Source organism: Pinus tabuliformis, chromosome 6 (genome assembly GCF_031772625.1).
Source record: "Pinus tabuliformis cultivar Carrire ecotype Pingquan chromosome 6, CPIR1, whole genome shotgun sequence".
NCBI lineage: Eukaryota > Viridiplantae > Streptophyta > Pinopsida > Pinales > Pinaceae > Pinus > Pinus tabuliformis.
In genome coordinates this window covers 11,916,420-11,937,177 of record NC_142292.1, presented here as the reverse complement: position 1 = coordinate 11,937,177, position 20,758 = coordinate 11,916,420, and the positions used below count along the sequence as shown (strand labels likewise).

Sequence of the window (20,758 nt, the reverse complement as noted above, 5' to 3'; positions counted from 1 at the left end):
AGTAGACCGGAGGGGAATTTTCTAGTCCTGGTGAGTGCAAGGCAAAGAAGGCATCGAGAGGTCCAGAGAGGCAGCGCAGTGCCACGCAGTGCTTTAGAGGGAGTCTGCAATTTTGCTGGGGAGTAGTCGAGATCCAGTGCTAGAGGCCGAGGTGCAAGTCCAGAAGGCCAGGGAGTCAAGTTTACAATGGGCAGAAGATCAGAAGGAGAAGGTGACGTAGTCCCTTGAGCTGTGACTGAGTGAGCCAACGCAGAGACTGCATAGGGCAACTCATCCAGAGCCCGGATCAGTGTTGGATCTCTAGTGACAGTGTGAGATATTTTCTCACTACCTCTTTGCCAGTTTATTCTCTGTATCGGATAGCCAGTTTGGGCATCCAATGATTTGTACTCATATTACTACTGCATAATAATCAAACCCTCAACTGCTGCACCAGTTTTCCCACATTGGGTTTTTCCGAGGACATTTGTCCAAAAACAACAGTGTAATTGTGTGTGTGTTTATTTCTCTCCTATGCGGTATTTTGTTTCCACGGTATTTATTTTGTGAAGGTTGCTGTGTATTTAATTCGATATTTGTAGTAGCACACAATAAGTAAATTGTTTAATCAAATTAACAATTAGAAGAATTAACATCAGTGCTGCAATAGGAATCGGGTTTACGATTTTTCACATGGTATCAGAGCACAGATAGTAAGCCGAAGAGCTCAGCGCAGAAGGAAGGAGGCAATTCGAATTTCTGTGTAGGCAGTAGTTTGAAACCCTCATGGTTACCGTATTTCCTTGGTCCAAGAGGGTAAGATTTTCGTGGAAATTTTACTTCTTTGGGTGAATCAACAAAGAATAAAATTTTCCAGATCGAAGAGTACCAGAGGTAGAGGGAGTAGCAGTAGTTTCCTTGCAGAGCAGATCTTCAGCTGGGACACAAATTTTGCAGCGGTTTGCTAGTGCAAATAGCGTCAAGAGAGAGGAAGAGCACACACTGAGGGAATTCTTTCCTCAGGGGACTTCTAGCCAAGAAGTTCGAATTTTCCTAGCAGAGCAGCAGTAGTTGTGTGCATAATTTCTCACTCCAAAAGGGAGTGCGAATAGCTAGGCAGCAGCGGTGCAAAGGAGAAGAGGAGGAGTTCGACATTTTTAGAGAGATGGCATCAACAGGGTTGAGAGATCAAGATTGGTTGGACAGAGCCTCCAACTATGTGATCTGGAAGGCTAGAATTTCCTGCGTTCTAGATGAACATGATCTCAAGACTTACTTCGATAGTGTAGTGGCTGTACCTGCAGATGCAGATCCGCTTAAGAAGTACAAGAAGGAGATGGCGAAAGCTAAGAGGCTGATTCTCGATGGGGTTTGAGATCATGTGGTATCTCACATAGCTGGCAAAGATACTGCTCGATAGATGTGGGAGGCACTCGCTGCGCTGTACGAAGGGTCTTTCGAGCAGCGGAAGATGTATCTTGAGGAGAAGCTGAGATGCACGAGGATGGAGAAATGGGAGCGTATAGACCCCTTCCTTACTAGGCTTCAGGATTTCCGGGACTAGCTGTCTTTAGTAGGGTCAGTGCCCCAGCCTATAGAGTTGGTGCGGTTAGCTCTGAATAACATTTCTGAAGAATGGCAAGTTTTTGTCCAAAGTATCCTGGGTAGAGAAAAACTGGCAGAATGGGATCGTATGTGGGCTGATCTGTAGCAGGAGGAGATGAGGCGTGGTCTGGTGAAGAGCACCATCAGTGGTGCTAACGGCAGCAGTGGGACGTAGCAAGTAAAGGAAGAGGAAGGTGTGGGCCTCGCATCTAAGGGGCAACAGGAGCATCGCAAGAGGAAGAAGGACATTTCCAAGGTGAAATGCTTTAGATGTGGTGAGCTTGGCCACTACAACACTCAGTGTCCTCTTAGAAAGAAGAACAAAGAGGAGAAGAAGGATCAGCAGGCTGCATCCGCTGAGATCGACAGGTTGTCCTCCAGATTGGAGGAAGAGTTTGCCATGATCACCGAGTTACCTCCAGGGGTGAGGTGGGGTGATTTGGAGTTGTAACCCCAGAGAGCTACAAGATGGGTAGGATCCTTGAGGAAGTCCACTTGATGAATCAATACCTTGCTACAGGAGGCCATAGCATGCAGGAGCAGGATGGACCAGTGGTAGTTGGTGCAGTCAGGTGCCAGAGTGACAGATGCAGTAGCTAGTAGTGGTTAGAGACTGAGCAACGCAGAGCAGAGTTGGGAGCAGTGCAGTTGGCACAGTTCAGAGTTAGCAGCAACGCAAAGGCTTCAGTGACAGCGCAGAGTCTAGCAGCAGTCAGGACTTGGGTGACAGATGCATCATACTGACCACAATTGGTTCAGAATTTTGGATGCTTTTCTGTTGCAGTTGCTGCAGTTGCAACAACAACAGTTGGAGGAGGTTGCAGTGCAGATGCAGTGTTGGCAGCAGTTTAGCAGAGTCAGCAGCAACACGGATACGACAATCAGAGTTGCGCAGTAGTTGATGGGCAACAGAGCCAGACATCAGCAACACAACAGGAGATGGTGCAAAGACAGAGTGATGCTTCAGTGGGATGCAGCGCTAGAGCACATTCCTCACAAAGAGGGAGTGTTGATTTTTGTAGCATCAAATGTGCTCTAGCCTCAAAATTTTGCAAAGAGGCTAAGACACATGCATTCTCCAAGACCCAAAAATCGTTTGGGAAAATTCTACCTAGATATGGTTTAACTAAAATAATTAAACATTTTTAATCTATTCCTGTCTAAACTTAGGAAATGTGATTAATTAAAGGGTATTAATTAAATATGGTGCGGATCTTCTAGATAAAGATGAGGATCAACTCCCAGTTAATCTTAGCCTTTGATTATGTTCTAATCTTTGCCGTTGGTGCTCCAATGAGAGATGGGCACTTGGAGAACACACCAAGATAGTGAGATCTAGAGATCGAATTCTCAAGAGTAGCAGCGTTGAGTTGCTGGAGAGAGATCGAGTGATCTTCTTGCAGTGAGGGGCAGGGATAGTAGACCAGAGGAGATTTTTCCAGTCTCGGTGAGTGCAAGGTAGAGAAGGCATCGATACGTCCATAGAGGCAGCGCAGTGCTTCAGAGGGAGTCCACAATTTTGCTGGGGAGTAGTCGAGATCCAATGCTAGAAGCTGGGGTGTGAGTCCGGAAGGTCAGGGAGTCGAGTTTCCAATGGGCAGAAGATTAGAAAGAGAGGTTGACGCAGTCCCTTGAGCTATGACGCAGTGACTGCATGAGCCCATGTAGAGACTCACGCAGGGACAGCGCAGAGATAGCATAGGGCTGCTCATCCAGAGCCTGTATCATTGTTGGATCTCCAGTGACAGTGTGAGATATTTTCTCACTACCTCTTTGCTAGTTTATTCTTTGTATCAGATAGCCAGTTTGGGCATCCAATGATTTGTACTCAGATTACTACTGCATAATAATCAAACCCTCCGCTGTTGCACCAGTTTTCCGACATTGGGTTTTTCCGGGGACGTTTGTTAAAAAACAATGGTGTAATTGTGTGTGTTTATTTCTCTCCTGTGCAGTATTTTGTTTCCATGGTATTTATTTTGTGAAGGTTGCAGTGTATTTAATTCGATATTTGCCGTAGCACACAATAAGTAAATTGTTTAATCGAATTAACAATTAGAAGAATTAACATCAGTGTTGCAATAGGAATCGGGTTTTCGATTTTTCACACTTTAATCACAAGAGATATTCATTACAATGCATACTTAGAAGAGCTAACAAGTGTTTCTTCTATAAATATTTGAAGGTCTCCATAAGAGGCAATGAGCTCCAAGTTTGGAGGGAGACTTCTTATTTTAAATTTAAATTTTGAAGAGGGAAACCCCTTGAGGGTTTTAATTTAATTTTTAGCTTGCCTTCTTTAAGCAAAAACCCTCTCATGCCCTTAATTATAAGAGGAAATATTCACAAATAATCTTTTTTCCATAAGGTACATATTCACAAACAATCCTTTTTCCTTATGTTGCTTTGACCAAAGAAATGTTGCCACATCAACACCCTTTGGGGTTTTTGCCCACAAATTGGGTCCATCTTCTTCATACTAGCATAACTCACAAACTGTGAGGGCTCTTAGGGCGTGTCACATACCATTAGAATCAGCTCAACGAGGAGAATCCAACAAGGATGGTTTGGACTTGGAAAACCCTGAATTACCATGTCATTTTGGCTAACAAAAGGCGAGGCATCTCCTGGTGTTTCTTGGGTTGACATCAATGACAACCTTATATCAACAATCCCCCCCTTTGGCATTGATGGAAACACACGTACTACCCCTGCGATTACGACTCTCCCTGACTCCATGCCTTTGATCTTCTTGACCTGCTTTCTCTCCCCCTTTGACATTAATGGCAAAGGGTGTCTGTCTTTGACAATCTGCATGCTGCTATGAATCTGTAACCTACCTCTGCTCCCCTTGTCTGTTTGGATGAATAAAGAGCATTTCAATGTGCACTTGGGAGGATCCCAAGATTTTGTTGAAGATACTCAAACGTCTCACGCGGTAATGGTTTGGTGAAGATGTTAGCTATTTGTTCCTTTGTCCCACTATATTCTACTTTTATGTTCCTTTCTGCTACTTGCTCCCGAAAAAACTGATATTTAATAGGTATGTGTTTTGTTTTTGAATGCATGAGAGGATTCTTGGAAATGTTTATGGAGTGGTGTTGTCGCAAAACATCAGAATAGGCTCATCAAACTTCACTTGAAGATCCTGCAATGTTTGTTTCATCCAAAGGACCCGAGTACAAGAAGTTGTCGCTGCTATATATTTTGCTTCTACTGTGGATAAGGAGACTGACGACTACTTCTTGCTCAACCATGAAACAAGACAACCACCTAGATAAAAAGCTACTCCACTGGTGCTTTTACTATCATCAACACTTCCTTCCCAATCTGCATTTGTATAAGATGTGAAAATTCGGTGATCCCGAATCCTACTATAGTAATTGATAATATTTCTTCTATTTGTTATATTACTTAAACAAATTATTTGTAGTTTGCTATGACAAATATCAAAATACATACACTGCAGCCTTCACAAATAAAATTCCGCGGAAAATAAATACAAGGAAAATACTAGCACATATAACCGCAATGACAGTGATTTTTGGACAATTGTCCCCGAAAAAACCCAATGTGGGAAAACTGGTGCAACAGATGAGGGTTTCTTTTATTAATCTTCAACAATAATTTCTATACAAGACAAAATAGAGGAAGAGTCACTGAGAGAAATTTACTGGTGACTTTCTCACACTTCACAACAATTTTCTGACCCCAAAGAGGACCTCCTGCCTCTTTCGCTAGCCCTTCTGCGTCACTCTTTACGCAATGACTGCGTGGGCCTTGCGTCAACCCTTTTGCTGCGCTGACCTACATCCCTCCTCTGTGCTGCCTCCTCTAGATTCGTCCTGCACTCTCCGACTATGCTAATGCCCTCTCTCTCCCACCTGCAACTCACTCTTTGATTTGATTTTCTCTTGCCGAACTTCAGCCACTGAGAAAATCGATTTGCTTGAGCAACTGAGTATCTGCTCTGGTGTGTTCTCCATCTACCCATCGAATTCTTCTTATAATCTTCTGTTGGAGCACCAACGACCAAGATTAAAACATAATTGATGGCTAAGATTAGCTAGAAATCAATCCATGTCTTCTTCTAGAAGATTCTCACCATGACTTAATTAATACCCCTTAATTAACTAGATTTCCTAAATTTAGGCTTAGGGAATCATTTAAAAAAGGTAATTATTTTAATTAAGTCGTAGATGGAGCTTGCTTGCTCACTAAGCAAGGTATTATGTATTCTAGGAAAAGAATGAAGGATTTTGAGGATTAGGTTTATGGGAATAGGCTTGTCAAAGAGTTCCCCAATCCCTAAAATACTTGTCAGAATTGGTATCCCGGATGGTTCTTGAAGAATGATCTTTCAAAGGAGCGGGACCACACGGGGCCAAGTGAACCCAGTCTAGGGTATGAGGAAAGAATGTAGCGACCAATGATATTCTTACCCTAGAAAAGGTGGAGAAAGGGTCAAAGAATGATTTTTCACTTGAAGATGTTGTTTTGACCCTATTAGGTACTAGCCTTCGGGATGGAAGGGCAAAGTTTGATCTCGAAGCTAGGGCTTGGCTTTTCTCCCAACTCCACCGTCAGAATGGCTTCAAAATTGGAAGAGAGCTTGAGGAAAGGCCAACGCAAGAGACCCTAGGAGATCAAAGTTTTTTGATGGCTAGCTTGTCAGGAAATTTATGCCCTAGGTACCCCAATGTGGCTAGTCTCGGAAGGATGTGAGAAATGTGAATTTTTGGTGACCACCCTTGGTAGATCAGTGCATTAATCTTTGGGAGAATGGAGTCAATGTTGAGTAAGAGTAGGATTTTTTCATTCCCAGTCAAGGAGGCCTCAAGATCACTTTGTTTGCCTTCTAGGTCAAGAGGAAGCAACCTTGCAACTTTTATAATTCGATGTGCAAGAGGAGTGGCTTGTCAAGATCAAATTTTAGAGATTTCGCTCACATTACATGGCCCATACATTGAAGGAATGCTATACTAGAGACAAATTCCACGATATTAAGCAGTGAATGCATTCAACAATTAGCCCTAGAACAGTGAAACTCCCAATCCAACATATATGACAAAAGTAAACAAGAATAACATCAAAAGTATGTACTTACATGTAATAGAGGATATCCAGCCATTCACAATTGACAATAAAGAAGCTCCAAGAGAAGATAGACCAATATCCACACATCAAAACTCATCCATAAAGCTCCAATTCATCCTTAGAAAAAGTACGAAAATCTCAAGAGAGATAAGAGATCCAAACCAAAGTGATGATGAACAAATGAGCTCATATCACTTGTATTTATACACAACATAGGCGTTTGAATTAGCCTCCTTGGCCTAAATAAGCCCCAAAAATAAAATAATGTTCTAATAATTCAACTTTTGGTGACAAGCCCTCCAAACTAACTCATAAATGAAAAGGTAAGCCTCTCAAGAGGTCAAATAATAATCGATGCATGTCGTAGGGCCATCTAAGAGGCCTAATGAGTTCCATGGGTGCCACAATGAAAATAGGACCCTCAAAAGCAGTGGACAAGGGGTTGGCCCTTGTAATAACTCGCGGTGTTCCAAATGACATGTGGGCGCACACAAGTGTTCTCATTGTTGAAAAGTGTAACTAGGCTCGATTTTCATAATGACATGTAATTATGATTTTATGTAATGAGATGTAAAGAAGAAAAATAAAATTATTATATTGACTTGCTTCATGGGTTTCATGAGCAAGAGATTTTATTTTTGAGTCAAGGCTCCCATTGAGAGTCTTTAGGATTTGTTTGTCATCTAGTCATAAAACCTAAAGGATATGTGTGGAGGTTTATATATAGCCACACTCTGCCTCACTTAGAAGCAAGCAACTCGACTTGCATTCGATCAAGAAAAGTGCGAAGAAGGGGCATCAAAAGAATTTCTTCTGGATCAGCGAAGGAGGTTTCTTCTGGGGCAGCGAAGGAGAAGGTTTCTTCTGGGACAACGAAATAAAGGTTTCTTCTGGGCAAGCGAAGGAGGGTTTCTTCTAGGTAGCAAGAGAAGGATTCTTCTAGCTAACTGAGATCTAGAGATCGAGTTTCTCTAGAGGAGACTAGTGAAAGCCTAGAGACCGAGATTGTCTAGGAGAAGTCAAGAAGAAGCAGTGTGAAGTATAGAGACCGAGTTTCTCTAGAAGGAGTCGTGGAGAGCAGAGAAGTTCGAAGGAAGTTGAGAAAGGGAAGAGGTACAGCATCAAGGTTAGTGACAAGGTTCTTGGGAGGATACTAGAGTCAAGGGTCTTTGTCATGGTCTTGGTACTCATCAATTGAAGATCTAGAAGAAGAATTTTGATCGGGTTTTCCTCTCAAGAGGTGAGAGGTTTTGGCCAGGATGACAAGCCTACATAATGTGTCACTTGTCTTTTATTGTGCATATTGGTAATTTTCTTGATGAAAAGAACACAATAATAGCATAATGAAGAAAATAATATAAGCTAAGAAGCTAAAGTATATCACAAGCAGTTATCAACCAGAGAAATCTTTTAACTATTCATGCCCTAGATTTCTCAACATGGTATCAGAGCTTAGGTGCTAAAGTCAAGAATGGGCATTCAAGCAAGTAGACACACGAGAATCGAGCTTCAAAAGAAGGATCGTAACAAATCCAAGGACTATCAACCCTAGATCGAAGAAATCTACACTAACAAGAGTCTTGAAATTATCTTCAAGAAGGAAGCAGGAAGAAAGACCGAAACCCTAGAAGCACTCCAGAGATCATACATCACCAAAGAAGTGGAAGCTCTTCAAATCTAAGGAAGGTTAGATCGAAAGGCAATCTTCTCTCTATTGAAGCAAGGATCTCACTTGAAAGGGATCATCTGAAGCAACAAGTTCGTCATCAAGTTGAAGATTCTATCTTCACAAGTAAGTACCTTTTATTATAATCTAATCTAGTAAAAATGACTTCATGTTTCAAGGAGAACCAAAAGTTGGTTGGGATATCAAACTTCCTTGTATGGAAAAGAAGGATAGACATAGTCCTCGAAGTAAATGAAGTCATTGATCATGTCCATGGAAAGGTCTCCAAGCCATCCGAAGAACAAGCATTATCTGAATACATGGAAAGGGATCTCAAGGCTCAAAATATTCTTAAGGAGTCTATCAAAGATCCTCTCATTTCCTATGTAGCCGAGCTAGAGACATCTAAAGAAATATATGATAAGCTGGGAGAACTTTTCTCTAAAAGCACGATAGAAAAGATCATATCACTTAGATCTGATCTATATAAATTGAAGGTATCAAAGGATGAAGGGATATCGTCATGTCTCTCAAAAGCATCTCAAATAAAAGGTCAATTGCAGGATCTAGGAGAGATGGTATCTGATAACGAAATAATCTCCGTTATTCTAAATGCATTGACTGATGAACAAGGTAACCTCATATCTACTAGGGAAGAGGAAGCTATCCCATTCATCAAATTATGGTCTCTCTGCAAGGCAGAAGAAGACAGGTTGAAGAAAGAAAGTAACAAAATATCAGATAGAAGGGATCAATCAATGACAAGAAGAAAAGGGAAATTTGGAAAGTTTGATCCTCCAAAGAAAAAGAAGAACATGGCTAAGGAAAGATGCTATGGTTGTCAGAAACTTGGGCACTATAGAAGAGATTGTCCTAAATGCAAGAGGGACAGGGAAGAAGCCCATATTACTAAGGAAGTGAAAGAACCTGAGACAAAGAAGCTTAAGAAGGAAGAAGCAAAAATATCTCTACTATGACTGAGATGATCTTCTTCACTAGAAGGTACTTTTTACTTGTAATTTATAGATAGGAAGCAATGTAAATAAGATAGGATGCATCAGATTAGAAAATAGCATCGTAATAGAAGCAATAGAAGTAAGAGCTCGTGACATTGGAAGTATAAAGAATGCCTGGAATAAATTCTATTGTTTACAAAGAATGAGAGCTCTTGGAGATCTCATTGAAACCTCCAGTGATACTTGTAGAAAGAAGTAGAGGTCATCATCAACTGGGATAATCATAGATTAGTCAATAAAGAAACATTTCCCGGGTGAGGATATGAAAGATTCTCAAGTTTCTTTGATGGAATCCTTATCAAAGGATTCACCAATTTAGAAAGGAAGTAAGAGTTTCATCAGTAATTCCAACTTGTCGGATTCAAGAGATGATGATATGATGACATAGCAGGAAAGCTGGTCTAAAGGTTAAAGTACTTTCGTTCAAATGAAGTTGCCACAGGAAGTCTAGATGATCAAAAGGAAGGGTGAGGTATGTATGCTTACATAGGATATAATGAAAATTCATATGGTTGAAGATAATATGGATCACTATTTCCATCTTGGGAAACATGATCAAAAGAAGGGATCTCCACCTCCGAAAAATGGCAGAAAAGGAAAGAAAATATAAAAATAAACACAAATCAAATATTAGAGACATAAACAACAGAGACATGGCAAAAAAGGCCTGATGCTTGAATGTATTGTATTCCTCACACTCTCTATACAAATATTGTTTATGGTACAAATATAAAGACACGAGGAAATTTGTCTCAAGATAGTGCATCTATCTTGGACAATTTGGTTGAGCAAATATCTCAACCAAACACTAATCTAGGAGCCTAATTAGTTGGAGAGAATATCTCAATCAACTAGACCTAAACTGACTCCTAACTTTGAGGAACAAACCCAATCTAGAAAGGTAGGAATAAATCCTAACTTTCATGATTTTAATTAATTTAATTATTTTGGACTTAGAATTGTTTTCATCACATGAGAGCGAGGCTAACATTCCCCCCCTCAATCGTAAGTCCAAAATAAGAACTAGGAACCATCTTCCAAGTTCTTATGCTGAAACTGTTGATCCTCAAAAAACACTGCTTGAAAAACTGCCAGACCTGGATGTTGGAAAAACTCCAATATAAAGAGAACATGAATCAGCTGCAAGGCTGATACAACTCTGAAAATTGCTTGACAACTCCATCAGGTGCCAAGCTGCAAAAGGATCCATCTGTCCTTCAATCAACATCTTTTGTCCACTGACAAAATATTGATGACTCACACTGGCGAATTTGCTTGTCCATTAACAAAATGTTGAGAACGCCTACTAGTTGTTTTGATGTTGACTGCCCACTGGTTGCTTTGATGTTGATGATGACTGCCCCCTGGCTGCTTTGATGTTGACTGCTCACTGGTTAATTCGACGATGTCCACTAGCTGATTTGTTGATGATGCCCACTGGCTGATTTTGTTGATGTTGTCGAGACTTTCAGTGTGACAACCACCTTCAATTCCATTATCATTTCCCCCCTTTGTTCGCTGAAAGGAGAGACAATCATCTGCATTTGATTTCTGAACCCCCCCTTCAGGTGTAGGAGAGTGTCACTGTTATACTCCCGCTTTCAGGTGCATGAGAGTACCATTTGTTCACTATTGGTTGCAATAGTTGTCTTCATGTGAGACTGAATTCTTCGGTAACACATAGACAATTGTTTGACTATAGATGACCACTTCCAAGGATCAATCCATGCATAATTGATCTTCACTCTGGGTGGTTGATTTCTCTTGCAACATCTTTCAGATGAATGATTTTTCTTGCCACAATGGTGACAAGGATGGAGGTCAAAGCATTTAGTCTCCATATGGCCATTTCGCTTACAATGGTTACATTTAACCATATTTTGAGCACGGTCTAGAAAACCGACACTTACAAATTGACCTGGTTTTGAGAAATTTGAAATAAACAAAGTGTTTTCTTTGTTGTATCCTAGGCCATGCTCATCTTTGTTGAAAGAGATTTCTTCCCAAGGTCAGATCACCTTCTTGGAAAGACTATCCTGCTGTTGTTCTTCATACTTGCTGCTGTTGTTAACATTCTGTCCTTGATTTATTAAATCTTTTGTATCACACTGGGCATCAATCATTAAAAGTTCATCGGTTTGACACGCTGCGTCAAATAGATCATGTTGACACGTAATCCTCACGATTGGGTGAATTTATGTAAATAATTAAATTAGGAATGTGAACAGTCATCAGGAGATGAACTGAACAGTCACACCCTTTTGTATATAACAATAACATACCTGATGGAATAATACGAATCAGTTTTTCTGCCTAATGGAGTTACTGCCTGGCCTGACATGGTATCAGAGCCAGCTCCTTGTTTTAGCTCTTATGCTCCTATAACTCCTCTGTCTGCCATATCCCCTCTGTCCTGACATAACGCTCTCTGGCGCACCAGCGCTGCCTCTGTCCATAATGCATCTGTCCATAACGCTCTCTGGCGCACCAGCGCTGCCTCTGTCCATAACGCTCTCTGGCGCACCAGCGCTGCCTCTGCCGTGGTGGTCTGACATGGTTGGCGGCAGAGTCCCGTGCGGATTCCGCCCGAACTCCAGTAGCCGCGAGACGCGACACTCCATACCCCAAGGAGCAGCGAAACGCACCATTGTCACCTGAAACTCCACGCGACATGCCCATTGAGCCTCCACATACCAAGAAGACTTCGACGCGAATGCCTGGTTCTCATGTTGATGAGTTCCTGAGATTAATGGTGATAATTAACAAATGTTAATTGCGAATTTGGCAGCGGCCCTTCTTCCTCACCAACCGAATGGCACGATGGCTACTCACTGAATACGTTTATGCTGTTCTGCTCAATGAAAATTATCTAAATCGCGGCTCAGGTTTTTCATACTAAATGATTCAGCTTCTTATTCTCGGTTGTTTTACTGTAGTGGATTCTCCTTGAATTCGATGGCTTCATATACTCATCATCCCTAATTATGTATATACTCATGGGCTGCTCGCTCGGTAATTAGTGTGTGCGTTGGGTTTGGTGCTTGTAGCGGATTCTCCTTGGATTCGATGGCTTCATAGTTCAAGCTGCTGGCCTAGCGCATTGCAAAATTTAACTCCATGCTATGACAACCAGCGTTGAGTTCTAGAGCGTTTATTTTTTGTGTTGAAGGGGTCGTATTTCTATTGCGTTGGGGTATTGTATTGCTGCCTGTTGTAATATTTGAACGCTGACTGTTCTAATATTTGAACGCTGGTCATACATTTGAACGGTGACAACATTTGTAGCAGAATATTTGGTGAAGGCAGAACGTCCATGATGCGTTGAGCCTTTTTTAAAAAGAGGCTGTATACTGCGCATGCATTGAATGTTTTTATTGGTAGCTGTGTACATTTGTGAAAGTCATTTTCTTTCCGTGTATTGAAGTTGTGATGACAGTGATTCAATGGGTACATGAAAACCTTATGTTAGAAGTTTTAGTGGACGATAATACCCTTTGAGAATGCCCTTTTGAGTACATTTTTACTGTATATTGGCAGAAGTATTTTTTTCTATCAACAAAAGTTTTTTTTACAGAATGCATTCAATCATATCCATGGTAGGAATAGTTCTCACTGGCAAGGAGAACTACCCTGAATGGTCCCGGATGATAAAACACACCCTCATCTTCAATGAGTTGTGGAAAGGAGTGTGTGTCGGAGAAGGAGACAATGACCCAGTACAGCCTACCTCAGACAAAGAACTCGTCATTTGGGAAAACAAGAACAACAAAGCTTATGCATTAACCGCAACATCTGTAAATGAAGAGGTGAGTCGCCATATTTCGTCATATTCAACTGCCTTTGAAGCTTTACAAAAGCTGAAAGAACTCTATGACTCACATTCTGCACTTGAAGTTGTTCAACTTATGATTAACTCTTCACTCTTGAACTGCAAAATAATGATCCTCTTGCTCTTGCATTTGAAGTAAAGTCTATAATGCATGATATCAATTCCACTAAGGTTGAGCTGGATATTCCTCTTATTGCTTTTCTCAAGGCACCTTATCCTACTTATTCCAATTATCTTGAGTCATTGCAAGCAAATGGAAATCTCAAAGATATAACCTTTGACTCTCTTGTGAAAAACTTTGCTGAAAGAGAGAAAGCTTTTGGAAAGAAGACAACCCCTGAATCTTCTGAAGAGACTGTGTGCCTTGCTCATAAAGAAAAGCATCTTGCTCAAGATTCTACAAGAGGAATAGGTGGACGAAGAGGAAGAGGAAGATATTTCAGAGGAAGGGGGGGCAGCCATTCTCAAGGAGAAAAGGCAGATCTGCACTGCACTCGCTGCAAAAGAAATGGATCACATGATGCCTCTTCATGCAAGCTACCATGGGACAAAATTGAGCAGAAAAGAAACCAACAGAAAGGTAAAGCTGATGATACAGACAAAGGTAAAGCACCTGAATCCGCTCACTATGTTGAGGCACAATGTAATATTGGAGTAAATGAAGATTTGTTTAATGCTTCACTTGCTTCATGGAAAAATGATTGGTTGCTTGATTCAGGAGCAACTTGCCACATGACTCATAGAAAAGATTTTTTTGAAGATTTCACTGACAATGTTGATGGAGCAGTATACTTTGCAGATCAATAAAAAATCAAGCCATCAGGCTTGGCACAATCAGGCTTAAACTGCCTGGTCTTCCAGACTTTCTTCTGGATCATGTTCTATATCTCCACAGCTCAAGAGAAACTTGCTGTCCTTGGTCCACATCCGCCAGCAAGGTCACTCCATTCATATGTTTGATGGCAAGCTTGAGGTAAGAAAAGCATCTGACCACTCACTTGTCATGAGGGGAATAGAAGAAGAAAGGCTTCTCAAACTGCAAGGAACATCTGCTCATGCACAACATTTCTCATACAATTCTCATCATGAAGAAGGTACACTTCCATCAAGTTTATTATGGCATGCTAGATTTGGACATTTGAACTATGACAGTCTCCGCTTATTGAAGAAAAATGGTGTTGCTGGTTTGCCTACAATTCCTAGAAAACTTAAGCAATGTGATGCTTGCATTCTAGGAAAGCATAGCAAACAGTCTTTTCATGATTCACATTCAAGAGCACATAGGAGACTTGAATTCATTCATTTAGATTTATGTGGTCCAATGCCTGTTCCTTCTGCAAATGGAAATAAATATATCATGACATTTATTGATGACTACACCAGAATGTGTTGGGTTTATTTATTGAAGAACAAATCTGATGCTTTTCAAACATTCAAGAATTTTCATAAATGGATTGAAAATGATGCACAATCTCATATTGGGTCTATTCGCACTGATAATGGAAAAGAATACACATCAAATGAATTTGAAAACTATCTTCGCCAACATGGGATCAAACATCAAACATCAAACAATTGTGCCTTATAATCCCCAACAGAATGGTGTAGCTGAAAGAATGAATAGAACAATCTTGAATATGGTACGATCCATGCTTTTCTTCAAAAATGTAAAGATAATGTTTTGGGCTGATGCTGTTCTATTTGCTGCATATATAAAGAATAGATATCCATCTAATGCTATAAGAAACAAGACTCCTTATGAATAGTGGTATGGACATGTTCCTTCGGTAAAACATCTCAGGGTCTTTGGTTCCACCTGTTATGCTTTGATACCAAAGGTACATAGAAACAAACTTGGTGCTAGAAGTCGTAAGTGTATCTTCCTGGGGTATTCAAACACCTCCAAAGCATACCGCCTCTATGATGAAGTAAATAAAAAGTTTGTTGTATCTAGAGATGTAATTTTTCTTGAATCATCCAAATCTGACAATGTTGTTGAGCGGCAACTTGATCGCTTGGATAGATTCGCAAAAACAAAATCATTTCAAGAATTTGATAATCAGATTCCACATCTTGAAAGGGGGATTCTTATTCTAGATCAACATGTGGAATCTTCTTCTAAAGAACACTCTCCCCCGCATGAAACTCCAACAACGGATGATGCTTTAAGTGATGTAATTGATAGATTTGGGAGACTCAATCTTGATTCAGTCCCAACTCAATCAACAGAGCAGCCTGGACCATCTCAGAAAGGTCCCCCAAAGTGGTTGATGAAGACACTTGAAAGTGTTCATCCTGATGAAATTGGAAAAACAGGAACCAGAAATTCAAACCGACAAAATGGAGGTGATGTAGATGACTCTTATTCACCTGTTAATATGGATGTTTCTTATGATTGTGAATTGAACTTGTCTACAGATTTTGAACCAACTTCCTTCAAAGAAGCTACTTCTCATGATGAATGGAAAGAAGCGATGCAAAAGGAGTATGATGCCCTCATAAAGAACGACATTTGGAAGCTGGTTGATCCTCCATTTGGAACCAAACCAATTGGCTGCAAGTGGGTCTACAAGAACAAATACAAAGCTGATGGCTCACTTGACAAGCACAAAGCTAGGCTTGTGGCAAAAGGTTTTGCACAGAAGGAAGGGGTCGATTATGAGGAAACTTTTGCCCCCACAGCAAAATGGGCCACCATCCGGACACTCTTTGCACTAGCAACTCAGAACGGTTGGAAAGTCCATTAAATGGATGTAAAAACTGCCTTCTTGAATGGAGATCTAAAAGAGAATGTTTTTATGTCCTAGCCTGAAGGATTTGCTGTGAAAGGACATGAACATAAAGTATGCAAACTTGTGAAGTCCTTGTATGGCCTCAAACAAGCACCGCAAGCCTGGTATGAAAAACTAACTGAGCATCTTCTGAAACTCAATTTCAATCATTTTGATCTTGATGATGCAACTTTATTTTTCAAGAAAGTTGGCAAAACAGTTGTATATCTTGTGGTATATGTAGATGATCTTTTAATGACAGGGAGCAATGAAAGCTACATTGCATCCATAAAGAAGGAATTGGGGAAAAGTTTTGAAATGACTGATTTGGGCTATGTTCATTACTATCTTGGCATTGAAGTAACCCAACATCCAAAGTCCATATTTCTTTCTCAAAAGAAATACATTGGAGATTTTTTGATTAGGTTTGGCATGACAGAGTGCAATCCTCTTACTACTCCAATGGAACAAAACTTAAAGCTCACATCTATTGAAGGAAAGGAATTTGAGGATGCAACAAAGTATAGACAGCTTGTAGGAAGTCTCAACTACCTAACTACTACCAGACCAGACATTTCATTTGCTGTTGGAATCCTCTCCAGGTTTATGCAAAAGCCTTGTGAGGGACATTGGTCTGCTGCAAAAAGAGTTCTAAAGTACTTGAAGGGAACTCAAGACTTTGGAATCAAGTACACACAGGTGGATGAATTCAGTTTGATCGGATACTCTGATTCAGACTTCGATGGAGACAAAGAAACTGGGGTATCTACTTTAGGATATGCTATGAGTCTTGGATCAGGAGCTGTCTCCTGGAGATCACGCAAACAATCAGTCCCAGCAGATTCCACAACAGAAGCAGAATACATGGCAGCAGCTGAAGCAACAAAAGAAATTGTGAGGCTCAGGAAAATTCTTGAAGATTTGCAGGTAAAACAAGTACAATCAACTCCACTCATGATTGACAACACCTCTGCAATAAAGTTGGCAAAGAACCCAAAGTTCCATGATCGAACAAAGCACATCAATACTAAATATCATCTGATCCGACATCATGTTGAGGCCAAAACAATCCATCTCCGTCATTGTTCCACAAATGAGCAAATTGCAGACATCTTCACCAAAGCGCTTGGAAGAGAAAAGCTTGAAAGTTTCAGAACGATGCTTGGACTCACCAACATCCCTTCAGATTAAGGGGGGGAATGTTGACACCTAATCCTCACGATTGGGTGAATTTATGTAAATAATTAAATTAGGAATGTGAACAGTCATCAGGAGATTAACTGAACAGTGACACCCTTTTGTATATAACAATAACATACCTGATGGAATAATACGAATCAGTTTTTCTGCCTAATGGAGTTACTGCCTGGCATCATTAAGTAGTACAACTGGCTGGATAAGATCACTTGTGTCACGACTGACATCAACTTGGTGGATTAAATCATTTTTGATACAACTTGTATCAATTTGGTGAATTAGATCATATGTATCACAACTTTCATCAACTCGCTGGATAAGGTCTTTAGTGTCACAACTTGCATCTAACTTCTCTGTAAATTGTGCATCTAGTAAATCTTGCTTTTCACTTAACTTAATTTGGAGTGCATTGATGAGTTTTTCTTTTATTTCTAGCTGAATTTGAAAATCTTTTGCTGCTTCTAATGTGCTGGTCATTTGATTATGTTTTTATTTTTCTCTAACTTCCATTCCAGTAATTCAATTGTATTATGTAACTCTTGATTGCCCTCTTTCAACTCTTTAATTTCCATCACTGCACTTTGAAGATGTTTTCCTCCTTTACCCATGTTGATCTTTGACACGCTCGCTTGAACTTGCTTTACTCAATTTCACGCTCGCTTGCTTTTGTATTTGATTGATTCTCTCGCTTGATGTTTGTTTTGATTATTTCTTGAATTGCACGCTCGCTTGCTTTAGAGTTGAACTCGCTTGCTTGATGCTTGATTGATTGTTGCACGCTCACTTGATGTAGATATGAATGGGCTTGATTGTTGTTTGAATATCACATTTGCTTGCTTTAGAGTTGAACTCGCTCGCTTGATGCTCGCTTGATGCTTGCTTGATTGTTGTTTGAATGGCACGCTCGCTTGCTTTAGAGTTGAACTCGCTCGCTTGATGCTTGGTTGATTCTTGCACACTCGCTTGATCGCGATTACTTGTTTTGGAACTTGCTTGATTTCTAGCTTGAATTTGTTTGCTTGATCATTGCTTGAATTTACAAAAGCAGGGTGTCGAGTATTATCGAAAAATGCACCCAAGAGAAGACTTAAAATGATTTAATGACAAGTTCAAATGAATTTCATGACTCAGTTGAAAACAATGGATTCACTAGACTTAATTGACTCTTTAACAATTCAAAGCTTGGGTGTCGGTTTCAACCGAGAATGCACCCTTATAATTCAACTCAATTTTATTTGAATTTGATTACAAGTTAACTTACAAATTATGATTTTGCAAGTTACAATGTTGTTTTGAGTTGACTTTTACAAAAAAGTTGCAAGTACATTGTCCAAAAGTTGATGTAGTTGTTTGTTGATGTAGATGACAGCCTCTGATGCAGGAGCATCCGACACCCTTCATTAAAGGAGGAATCCAAAGCGGAGAAGGAGGATGTGGACCATCGGAGCCGAACGGGGGACAAATTCTATTTAAAATAGAGTAAGTGATGGAATGGATAAAGTCTCTCGAAGACTTAATTAAATGTAATCGGCCATGTGCATGTATGCGTACAGAGAGAATTAAGGGTTGTTGAGTAATTGTGGGGAGAAATCGTGCATCTTAAATGATCCACGACGGTTGCAATCTCCTATAAAAAGAGAGTCTGTGTGTGAGAGGAATATAGAGTGATAGATAGAAAGTGTAAAACTGAGAGTATTCAAATGTAGTCGAGGGAGAAACTGTTTTAAGGCTGCAATGCCTTAGACCTGTAATCATATTGTGTATAATATAAAGTGTGTTTCAGTGTTAATAGTGTACGCCTGTGTGTATGTTTCATATATAGAGTTAATCCTGTGTTGCGAGATTGCTGATCAACCATCGATCACTGAAAGGATCGATGGCGATCCAATATTAAACAGAGTATGGCGGAGGACCTATGTTTAACGCAGAGTCCATCAATAGAAGCGAATGAAGGGATGAAGAATGAATGCACAGGAGTCATATCGCGTCGGTGGAAACCTTTTGGCGAGATCGGAACCGACCCTTTTAAAATTCCAGTTTACACTAAGAAGCAGCGGAAAACATAGAATGGATTCGAAATCCGGACTTGAAATCTTATAAAGGGTGGCTTATATCCATATCGGGTCCGTAAGACTAATCGGAACGGGCCTTTGAATCAGTGTAATCACGATCACGTGATTAAGTGTGGACCGTCGGATTGAGATTCAGATCGACGGTCACGATCTTAATCACTGATCGCTAATTGCAGAGGCAGTGGATATGCGATATGTCGATACGTCGATAGCGATAAAACGCCGATCGACAATCGAAGATTGGAGCGATCACTTATCGGAGGTCGGAGGAGTGGCGCAGCGGACTTGCGATGGACCCGACGATAATTATAGGTGCCGGTGTATTCTTTTTGAAGTCCGGCCCATGGGTTCGAAGCAGGGTTTCCTTTGTTTTCCCGTGTATTTCGATAAATGAATGGTCCCGGGTTTTTATAAAGAAATCCGATCAAGTGTTGAAGTCCACAGTTTTGAAGGCTTAAAGCCTCAAATACGCTTCCGATAAGGTTTTGTGGGCCATAACCCATAGGCCTCATGATCGAATATTGTAAAGGAAAGGGGTTTTGGCCTTAACCCAAAATTTCTTTTCATCAGCTTCATTAACTTTATTGCCTTGAGTGAATGATGTTGAATTGCATGTTGATGTAAAATCGTTTTTTTGAATGCTGATGTTAACAACTTTATATCTTTGATTATGTGTTGCAGCTAATCGATTGCTTGTGCTTTGCTTATTTATGCTTGATTACATGAGCTTGAAAAGATGGTGTGCATGCATTTCCTTAATTTGTTGTGTACTCCATGTGTACCATATTACAAAGATAGTGTCAAAACTAGAACACAAAAATAAGCAACATCAAGAATCCAAAAATGCATGAGCCATCACAAACATACTCATGGTGTACCTAAGATCCCCTTATTCAATTTCGGGCGGATATAAGACACTTCAGCACCACAAAAAATATATGTTTTATTAAATATCAGAGTACATCAACCTTCAACTTCTCAAGCAATGATAATGCCAAATTTGCAGCCCCTTGAAGCAACTTGTTTTCGAAATTGAATGACTCAACCTCCTAGAAGTAAAAAAACGTTACTTCAAAATACAATAATGAGCTTCCCTTTTCAAAAAAAAAAAAAAATTCACTTGACTCCAAATTTACAAAATATATCTTATCTCTCCACCTACTCCAAAATACAAATTATATCTTATCACTCGATTACAAAAGATTCACTTTACTTCCAAAACAATTTTATGAAATCACTTTATAAAGTGAATTGTTTCCCAAAGCTCAAATTTTGATTACATTAAAAACACACCATATATCTCCTAGAGAAAAAAAACCGACTTTCCCAGAAATATTAGTTTACACTTTTCACATATAAAAAACACTTTCTTTTTAATTATTTATGTCTCCCTTTTTGTGAACCAAAAAAAAAAAACCACTTGAGAATTTAAGCATACCTTGCCTTTATAATCTTGGAATGAACCATTGGAGACAAAAACTTGATTTATAAATCGCTCCTAAATCGCTCTTACCAAGAGTTGAAAG

At 40.1% G+C, this 20,758-nt stretch overlaps 1 protein-coding gene across 3 annotated transcripts in view; it reads left to right on the top strand.

Annotated features, from left to right (window-relative positions):
• The window catches only part of LOC149256967 (D-amino-acid transaminase, chloroplastic-like), a 163,822-nt gene that overhangs the window by 27,540 nt on the left and 115,524 nt on the right, over positions 1-20,758 (top strand). The window lies entirely within an intron of this gene.